The sequence below is a fragment of the Jaculus jaculus genome, chromosome 8 (assembly GCF_020740685.1).
Source record: "Jaculus jaculus isolate mJacJac1 chromosome 8, mJacJac1.mat.Y.cur, whole genome shotgun sequence".
NCBI lineage: Eukaryota > Metazoa > Chordata > Mammalia > Rodentia > Dipodidae > Jaculus > Jaculus jaculus.
Window position 1 is genome coordinate 46,357,377 of NC_059109.1, and position 9,023 is coordinate 46,366,399.

The 9,023-nt window shown below is 43.2% G+C and overlaps 1 protein-coding gene across 1 annotated transcript in view; it reads right to left on the bottom strand.

Moving 5' to 3' along the window:
• Positions 1–7,666, bottom strand: part of Qser1 (glutamine and serine rich 1) — a 71,410-nt gene extending 63,744 nt beyond the window's left edge. The window contains exon 1 of the mRNA XM_045155988.1: positions 7,654–7,666. The gene's annotated coding sequence lies outside the window, so the exon portion shown is untranslated. The remainder of the gene's footprint in view (positions 1–7,653) is intronic.
• Between the last annotated feature and the right edge of the window lie 1,357 nt (positions 7,667–9,023).

Here is a 9,023-nt window from a genome sequence, read left to right on the forward strand (position 1 = left end):
AAGCCTAAGAACCCCAGTCTGATTCTCCATGTCCCACAAAAGCAAGATGTACAAGGTGGCACATGTGTCTGGAGGTCGGGTGCAGTGGCTAGAGGCTCTGGTGTGCCCATTCTCTCTTTTTCTGACTCAAATTTTAAAAATAATCTTTTTTCTTTTTATTTTGTTTTTTCGAGGTAGGGTCTCACTCTCGCCCAGGCTGACTATGTAGTCTCCAGGTGGCCTCAAACTCATGGTGATCCTCCTACCTCTGCCTCTGAGTTCTGGGATTAAAGGCATGTGCCACCATGCTCATTTGTTTTCACTTTTTAAAAATTTATTTGACAGAAAGAGAATTGGGGAGAGGGAGAGAAAGGGAGACAGAATGGGCACACAAAGGAACTCCAGACACCAGCACCTCCTTGTGCATCTGGCTAACCGTGGTTCCTAGAGAATCGAACTTGGGTCCTTTGACTTTGCAGGCAAGCGCCTTAACCACTAAGCAATCCCTCCAGCCCCCCCCCCCCTTTTAATTTATTTATTTACTTGAGAGAAAGAGGCAGAGAGACAGAGAGGGAGAGAGAATGGGCACACTAGGTGCATGTGGCCCCCTTGTACACCTGGCTTACTGGGTCCTGGGGAATCAAACTGGGGTTCTTTGGCTTTGCAGGCAAACACCTTAACCTCTAAGCCCTCTCTCCAGCCCTAAAATATATATATATATATTTAAAACCAGGTAAAGAAACACTTTAACTGCCACATTTGTGTCCCATTCAGCAGAAAGTAGTTCAAGATCCGACTTCATGATCCTTTTCCTCTAACAGCAGTTATTTTCTCAGGAGAGGGGGAATGTTGGGGAGCTCCACAATAGGCAATTAGTTTCCTGAACTAGACAGGATCAGGATGACCTAAAGGGAGGTATCTTAGGACATCACACCCTTTTCACACCTATCCCACTGGGCCATGCTTATCTCAGCTTGCCCCACCTGTCAGTCTGTTTTCCCATCTCACCCAATTAGATCTGTCTCAAATGCACACATTTCTCCTTTAAGGTGGAATGGCACAAATTCTATATCCCCCTGATCCACAGAGAAAGGGGGCCATTTTTCCTCTCTCTCTCTCTTGAGTTGACAGCAATGATTTTTGGGTCATGGAATAAGTAAGAGCACTCTGCTGGGGTAAGAAGAGACATTGGTTTGTTTTTTTTTTTTCTCTTAATATTCCTAACTTTTTTTGTATTTCTTTTTATTATTATCTTGGGAAAGAAAGAGGCAGAGGGAGACAATGGGTGTACCACGCCTCTAGCCACAGCAAACTCCAGACACTTGCAACACCTAGTACACCTGGCTAATGTGTCCTGGGGAATTGAACCTGGGTCCTTGGCTTTGCAGAAAAGCAAGCACATTAACCACTAAGCCATCTCCCTGCTTTCACTTTTAATCTTTATGGAAGTGCACTTTATTTTCTTTCAGATTTTCCATTTCTTTTTTTAAAAATATATTCTGTTCACTTTTATTTATTTATTTGAGAGTGACGGGGAGGGGGGCAGAAAAAGAGAGAGAATGAGCGTGCCAGGGTCTCCAGCCACTGCAAACGAACTCCAGACACATGTGCCCCCTGGTGCATCTGGCTAACGTGGGTCTTGGGGAATCAAGCCTCGAACTGGGGTCCTTAGGCTTCACAGGCACTTAACCGCTAAGCCATCTCTCCAGCCCTCCATTACTTTTTAAATTATTTTTTGTTCACAACTTCCATAATTGTAAACAATATCCCATTGTAATTCCCTCCTTCCCCCCCCCTTCTCCTTTGACACTCCACTTTCCATCATATCCCCTCTTCCTCTTAGTCTCTTTTATTTTGTTCCCATCTTCTTTTCCTATTATGATGGTCTTGTGTAGGTAGTGTCAGGCAGTGAGGACATCCAGACCATTTTGTGTCTGGAGGAGCACACTGTAAGGAGTCCTACCCTTCCTTTGGCTCTTACATTCTTTCCACCACCTCTTCCGCAATGGACCCTGAGCCTTGGAAGGTGTGATAGAGATATTTCAGCACTGAGCACTACTCTCACTTATTTTAAGCACCTTGATGCCTTCTGAGTCATCCCAAGGTCACTGCCATCTGAAAAGAGAAGCTTCTCTAGCCAAAAGAGACAGTAGCATTAATATACGGGTATGAACATTAAGAAAACTGTTTCTGGGCAGTTTGTTGAGCATAGTATATACATTTAGCCAGACACCAGCAGACGTTACACCCCTAGGGCTCATGACTACCCCTGTTGTAGGTTTTTACTATTAGGGATATATTATCTCCCAAGGAACAGTCCTCCAGTCCAATTACAGGATGGTTGGTTCCCGCACAACACACATGCCACTATTGCACCCACTGGCTCATTTGGCCTGGCTGGCCAAATAGAAGGCTTGCAGTGTCCACTGTTGAGTATCTCCATGTGTGATTTCTCTCTCCTCCATTGAACTGCAAGCAGCATAGCCTTTTCCAGCTTTCTGTCAGATGGTATACATGGAGATTTTCAGCTAACTCCACCAGGATTTCTCAGTGACCTTACAGCCCAAGTATGTGGAGCCATCAGCAGTAGGGTTTTGCCATCTATTCTTGGTGGGAAACTAAGGACCTAGGCAATGGCCTATAATGTTTGGGGGGCATCAGGGCCCTCCCTGGCCAACAGCTCATTGGAAGGTTTCCCATCCCTGGCACGGAAAATTTTCTAGCAACAATCTATGGCTTCTGAGTGTCCCACAGTCCAAAAAAGTAGGTTTTCATGTGACTTATACCCTCTTAGATTTTGATTAGCCCTCCCTCCTTTCCTTTAGTCAATCTCTTCCCCTGACCTCACTTAGGCTTTTCCCACCCCCATTATCTGTTCTTCTATTTACATATATACAATACCATCCTATTAAGTCCTTCTCCCTCCCTTTCTGTTCCCTTTATATCCCCTTTCTAGCTTGTTGTACTCACATACTGATTTTTCTTCCTACTCACACAGAAGTCCAATCATTTGTAGCTAGGATCCACATATGAGAGAGAACATGTGATGTTTGGCTTTCTGGGCCTGGGTTACCTCACTAAGTGTAATTCTTTCCAGATCCATCCATTTTCCTGCAAATTTCATAACTTCATTTTTCCTCATCGCTGAGTAGAACTCTTTCATGTAAATGTGTCACATCTTCATTATCCACTCATCAGCTGAGGGCCATCTAGGCTGGTTCCATCTCCTAGCTAGAGCGGCAGTAAACATGGTTGAGCAAGTATCTCTAAGGTAGTGAGATGAGTCCTTAGGATATATGCCTAGGAGTGCTATAGCTGGGTCATATGGTAGACCAATTTTTAGCTGTCTTAGAAACCTCCACACTGATTTCCACAATGGCTGGACCAGATTGCATTCCCACCAACAGTGTAGGAGGGTTCCTCTTTTTCCACATCCTCGTCAGCATTTATGGTCATTTGTTTTCATGATGGTAGTCAATCTGACAGTAGTGAGATGGAATTTCAATGTACTTTTAATCTTCATTTCCCTGATGGCTAAGGATGTAGAACATATTTTTAGATGTTTATATGACACCTACATTTCTTCTTTTGAGAACCCTCTACTTAGTTCGATGGCCCATTTCTTAATTGGGTAAGCTCTTTGTATAACCTAGATATTAATCCTCTGTCAGATATATAGCTGGCAAAGATTTTCTCCACTCTGTAGGTTACCTCTTTGCTCTATTCACAGTATCCTTTGCTGTACAAAAACTATGTAAGTTCATGAGGTCCCAGTGGTTTATCTGTGGTTTTATTTCCTGAGCAACTGGGGTTATATTCACAAGGTCTTTGCCAATACCAATATGTTGAAGGGTTTCCCCTGTTTTTTCTTCTAGCAGTTTCAGAGTTTCACATCTGATATTAAGTTCTTTGATCCATTTGGACTTAATTCTTGTGCAGAGAGAGATAAGGATCTACTTTCATCCTTTTACAGGTACATATCCAGTTTTCCCAGCACCATTTGCTGAAGAGGCTGTCTTTTCTCTAATGAGTATTTTTGTTGAAGATCATGTGGCTATAGCTACCAAGACCACTAAGCCATCTCCCTGCTTTCACTTTTAATCTTTATGGAAGAACTCGTTTTTAAAATCCCTTTTCATATTTTCCCCCCAAAGAGCAATGTTCATTTATGTGGGTTCCTGGGCTCCATGTGACCTATGTGGGCTTTTGGGCTCCGTGTGTGTACTTCTCCCCACTTAATCTTCCCTTACCTCCCAGTTTTTCCCCTTCTCCATTCCTTTGTGAGTTCTGAATAAAATGTGCTATTTTAAAAGGTTTTTTTTTTTTTTTTAAAAAAAAAAGTAAAACTGTCACAGGGCATGGTATGAAATTATACTCTGGTCTGTGCACAAGCAATACACATGCTACTCTTGGGAACTGTTGGCCAAAAATGACTGGGGGAGGGGTGTGGTGATGATTCAGAGGATAAAGTGTGTGCCCTGCATGCTCAAGTACCTGAGTTTGTATCCCAAGACCCCAAATAACATGCTGGAAGGCCTAGAGAGATGGCTTAACAACTTAACACTTACCTGCACAGCCAAAGGACCCAGGGTTGATTCCCCAGTACCCACATAAGCCAGATGGTCAAGGTGGCACATGCATCTGGAGTTCATTTGCAGGGACTGGAGGCTCAGGTGTGCCCATCCTCTTTCAAATAAATTAAAAACAACTTTTTAAAATAAAGCTAGAAGCCATGGCCTTCTGTAATCCCAGCATGCCAAGGTTAGATGGGAGGCAGAAATACAGTATTTTAAAAAATTTGCCAGGCATGGTGGTGCACACCTTTAAATCCAGCACTCAGGAGGCAGAGGTAGAATTGTTGTGAATTTGAGGCCACCCTGAGGCTACATAATAAATTCCAGATCAGCCTGGGCTAGAGTGAAACCCTACCTCAGGGGGGGAAAAAAAAATTATTTGCACTCCTTTCACATCCCTCCTGGTGGGATCTCTCCATACTGGTTTTTTGTTTTTTTTTCTAATGAGGTCTCTCTAAGTCTTTAAAAAAGTTATTTTCAAGGGGAGAGAGTATCAGAGCGCTGGGGCTAGAGTATGGGTGGGACAGTACTATCATAAACTCCAGCCACAAGCATCTCGCTGTACGTGGGTACTGGGGAATTGAACAGTGGCATGACAGACATTGCAAGCAAGTGACTTTAACTGTCAATTCTATCTCCCCAGCCTCAAACAGGAGAACGTTTTGGAAGTTCATGGACCAGTGTATTCATGAGCAGTAAGCGATGAGAGACCCTGACTCAAATGAAGTGGAAGGCAAGGACTGTCCCTGGAAAGTTATCTTCTGACCTCCACATGTATGCTGCATCTACACAATACTATTCAAATGTAATTTTAAGTACTGATAGGCTACAACATTGATGAATCTCAAAAAGAAACATAACGCTCCAAGAAACCAGACAGAAACATACTATTTTTAAATTTATTTTTATTTTTATTTATTTATTTGAGAGTGACAGAGAGAGAAAGGAGAGAGAGACAGAGAGAGAGAGAATGGGCACACTAGGGCCTCAAGCCACTGCAAATGAACCCCAGACGCATGTGCCCACTTGTGCATCTGGCTTATGTGGGTCCTGGGAAATTGAGCCTCAAACTAGGGTCCTTAGGCTTCACAGGCAAGCTAAGCCATCTTTCCAGCACCAGAAACACATATTTTTTGATTTCCACATACATGAGCTATCTAGACAAGGCAAGTACATTTTTTTAATATTTCTATCAATAACACATGCCTTTAATCCCAGCACTCGAGAGGTATGAGGACCACCATGAGTTCAAGGAGTTTTGATGTGTGATATATGTACATGATCGCAGATGCATGTGCATGAAGGCCTGAGGATATCAGATGTCCTCCACTACTGCCCTTCTGCCTTATTTTCTCAGAGTCCCTCACTGAAGCTGGAACTCCCCATGTTTCAGTCAGACTAGATGAACAGCAAGCACAAACCAATTCTCCTGTTTCTGCTCCCTCAGGACTGGGGTTACATACCACTGTAGCGATGTTCGCTTTGAGCACGGGTGCTAAGGTCTTAACTCAGGTCCTCATGCTTGCACAGCAAACATTCTTAACCATTGAGCCATCTCCCTGGCCCCAGATTAGCTTTTTTATTTTTATGTTTTGTTTTTTCGAGGTAGGGTCTCACTCTAGCCCAGGCTGGCCTGGAATTCATTATGTAGTCACAGGGTGGCCTCGAACTAGTGGTGATCCTCCTACCTCTGCCTCACGAGTGTTGGGATTAAAGGTGTGCACCACCATGCCCAGCATTATATTTCTTTTTTATATTTCATTTATTTATTTGGGGAGGGAGGGAGAGAATGAATACATGAATATGGGCACACCAAGGCATCTAGCCAGTGCAAACAAACTTTGAATGCATGCACCACCTTGTGCAGCGGGCTTATGTGAGTACTGGGAAATTGAACCTGAGTCCTTAGGCTTCTCAACTGCTAAACCATCTCTCCAGCCCCAGATTAACCTTTTTTTTAAAAAATTTATTTATTTATTTATTTGAGAGTGACAGATAGAGGGAGAGAGAGAGAATGGGCGTGCTAGGGCTTCCAGCCTCTGCAAACGAACTCCATCCAGATGCGTGCACCCCCTTGTGCATCTGGCTAACGTGGGACCTGGGGAACCGAGCCTCGAACTGGGGTCCTTAGGCTTCACAGGCAAGTGCTTAACCGCTAAGCCATCTCTCCAGCCCCTTTTTTGTTTTTTTGAGGTAGGGTCTCACTCTAGCCTAGGCTGACCTGGAATTCATTATGCAGTCTCAGTGTGGCCTCAAACTCATGGCAATCCTCCTACCTCTGCTTCCTAATTGCTGAGATTAAAATTATGTATCACCACATCCAGACTTTGGATTTTCTTTCCTTTTTTCATTTTCTTTGGCCAAAATAGTTTTAATAAACATATCTTAATTATTTATTTGCAAGCAAAGAGACAGAGAATGTGCACACCAGGGCCTGTAGCCATTGAGAACAAACTCCAGATACATGTGCCACTTTGTGCATCTGGCTTTACATGGTCACTGGTAAAATCAAACCAGGGTCATTGGGCTTCGTAAGAAAGTGCTTTAATTGCTGAGCCATATTTCCAGCCCCAGATTAGCTTTTAATAATATCAAATTTGGAAACTTCTATTTCTGGCTATATTAAAATATAATTTATGGTTGTGTCTTATAAGAAATTCTAGCAGTTTATTAGGTTAGTTAGTGGTATAGCAAACCTTGTAGCCTGAGAGTCCCATGCATCTGCATGGAGCTGAGGATAACTATGAACGCAACCCAACACAAAATTATAAACTGCTAGGCATGGTAGCATATGCTTTTAATCCCAGGATTTGAGAAGCAGAAGAAGAAGAGTCATTGTGACTTTGAGGCCAGTCTAGAACTCAGAGTGAGTTCCAGGTCAGCCTGAGCAAGAGTAAACCCCATACCTTGAAAAAAAACAACCAAAAAAAAATATATGTACATATACAAATACACACACACACACATGTATACATACATATATATAATTACTTAAAAGATTATTTTGTGTGCTAAGTAGTGCTTTGGTGGCTATCTATTATAGGAGAAACTAACTGCTCTAATTGGATTTGGGGCCTAATGTACTGAACTGAATTCATACCTGGTACTGAAAACCTAGTCAAAAGCCTATGGCTAGGAAGGCCATGGTGGTTTGAATCATCTGTCATCCATACTCATGTGTTTTGAATGCTTGGTCCCCAGCTGATGGCAGCTTGGGAGGTGGAGCCTTGCTGGAGATGGAGGATTGCTGGTATTGGACCTGGAGTTTATTTATCCCAGTTTGGCATGTTAATTCAGCTCATTTTCTTGCTGCTGTTTCCACCTGCTGGGGCAGAAATGATACTCAGCCTCTATTCGTGACATGCTTTTCCCTGCCATCATGAAGCTTCCCCTGAAGACAGTAAGCCCTACCCAAGTGTTCATTCAAGTTTTCTTCTGCCTAGACTTTTCCCTCAGATCTTCTACATGGCTTTCTTCTTCATGTCATTCAGTGGCTTCTCCTGAATAGCTTCAGTAGAATGGACCCCTCACCATGGTCAAGTCCTACAATCCCACCACATAGTAGCCTTCATAGTTTATTTGTGACACTTATGAATTCCTAACATTAAGTATTCCTTTGTTACTATTTATTGTCAGTCTTGATAAAAGCAATTGACCTAGGTGTGTTTTTTCCACTTACCTGGTATGTATTCAGTACATATTCCCTGTTTTTGTTTTTTTTTTGCACGCAGTGTCTCGCATTAGCCCAGGGTGACCTGGAATTCACTATGTATGTAGTCTTAGGCTGGCATTGAACAAGAAACCAACTGGTAAGATCCAGACTAGGGTTCTCAATGAGGTCCTGCACAAGAAGCAATACCATCACCTAGGGACTTGTTAGAGGTGCAAATTACGCCCTCATGTCCCCAAAACATTACAGGCCATTGCCGAAGCCCTTAGTTTCCCACCAGGAATAGATGGAAGACCCTATTGCTGAAGATTCCACATACTTGGGCTGCAAGGTCACTGAGAAATCCTGCTGGAGCTGAGCTAAAAACCTCCTCCATACATGCCATGCCACATGCAGTTCAATGAGAGAGAGAAAAATCACCAGTGAAGATACCCAACAGTGGACACTGCAAGCCTTCTATTTGGCCAGCCAGGCCAAATGAGCCAACGGGTACAATAGTGGCATGTCTGTTATGGGGGAAACCAACCACCCTCTAATTTGACTGGAGGCCTATTCCATGGGAAAGAGTACAACCCTGATACTGAGAACCTACAACAGGGGTAGTCATGAGCCCTAGAGGTGTAATGTCTGTTGGTGTCTGGCTAAATGTGTATACTATGCTCACCAAGCTACCCAATAAGCACTTCTCTTAATGTTCACACCCATATATTAATGCTACTCTCACTTTTGGCTAGAGAACCTTCTCTTTTCAGATGGCAGTGACTTTGGGATGACTTAGAAGGCACCATGGTGCTGAGAAG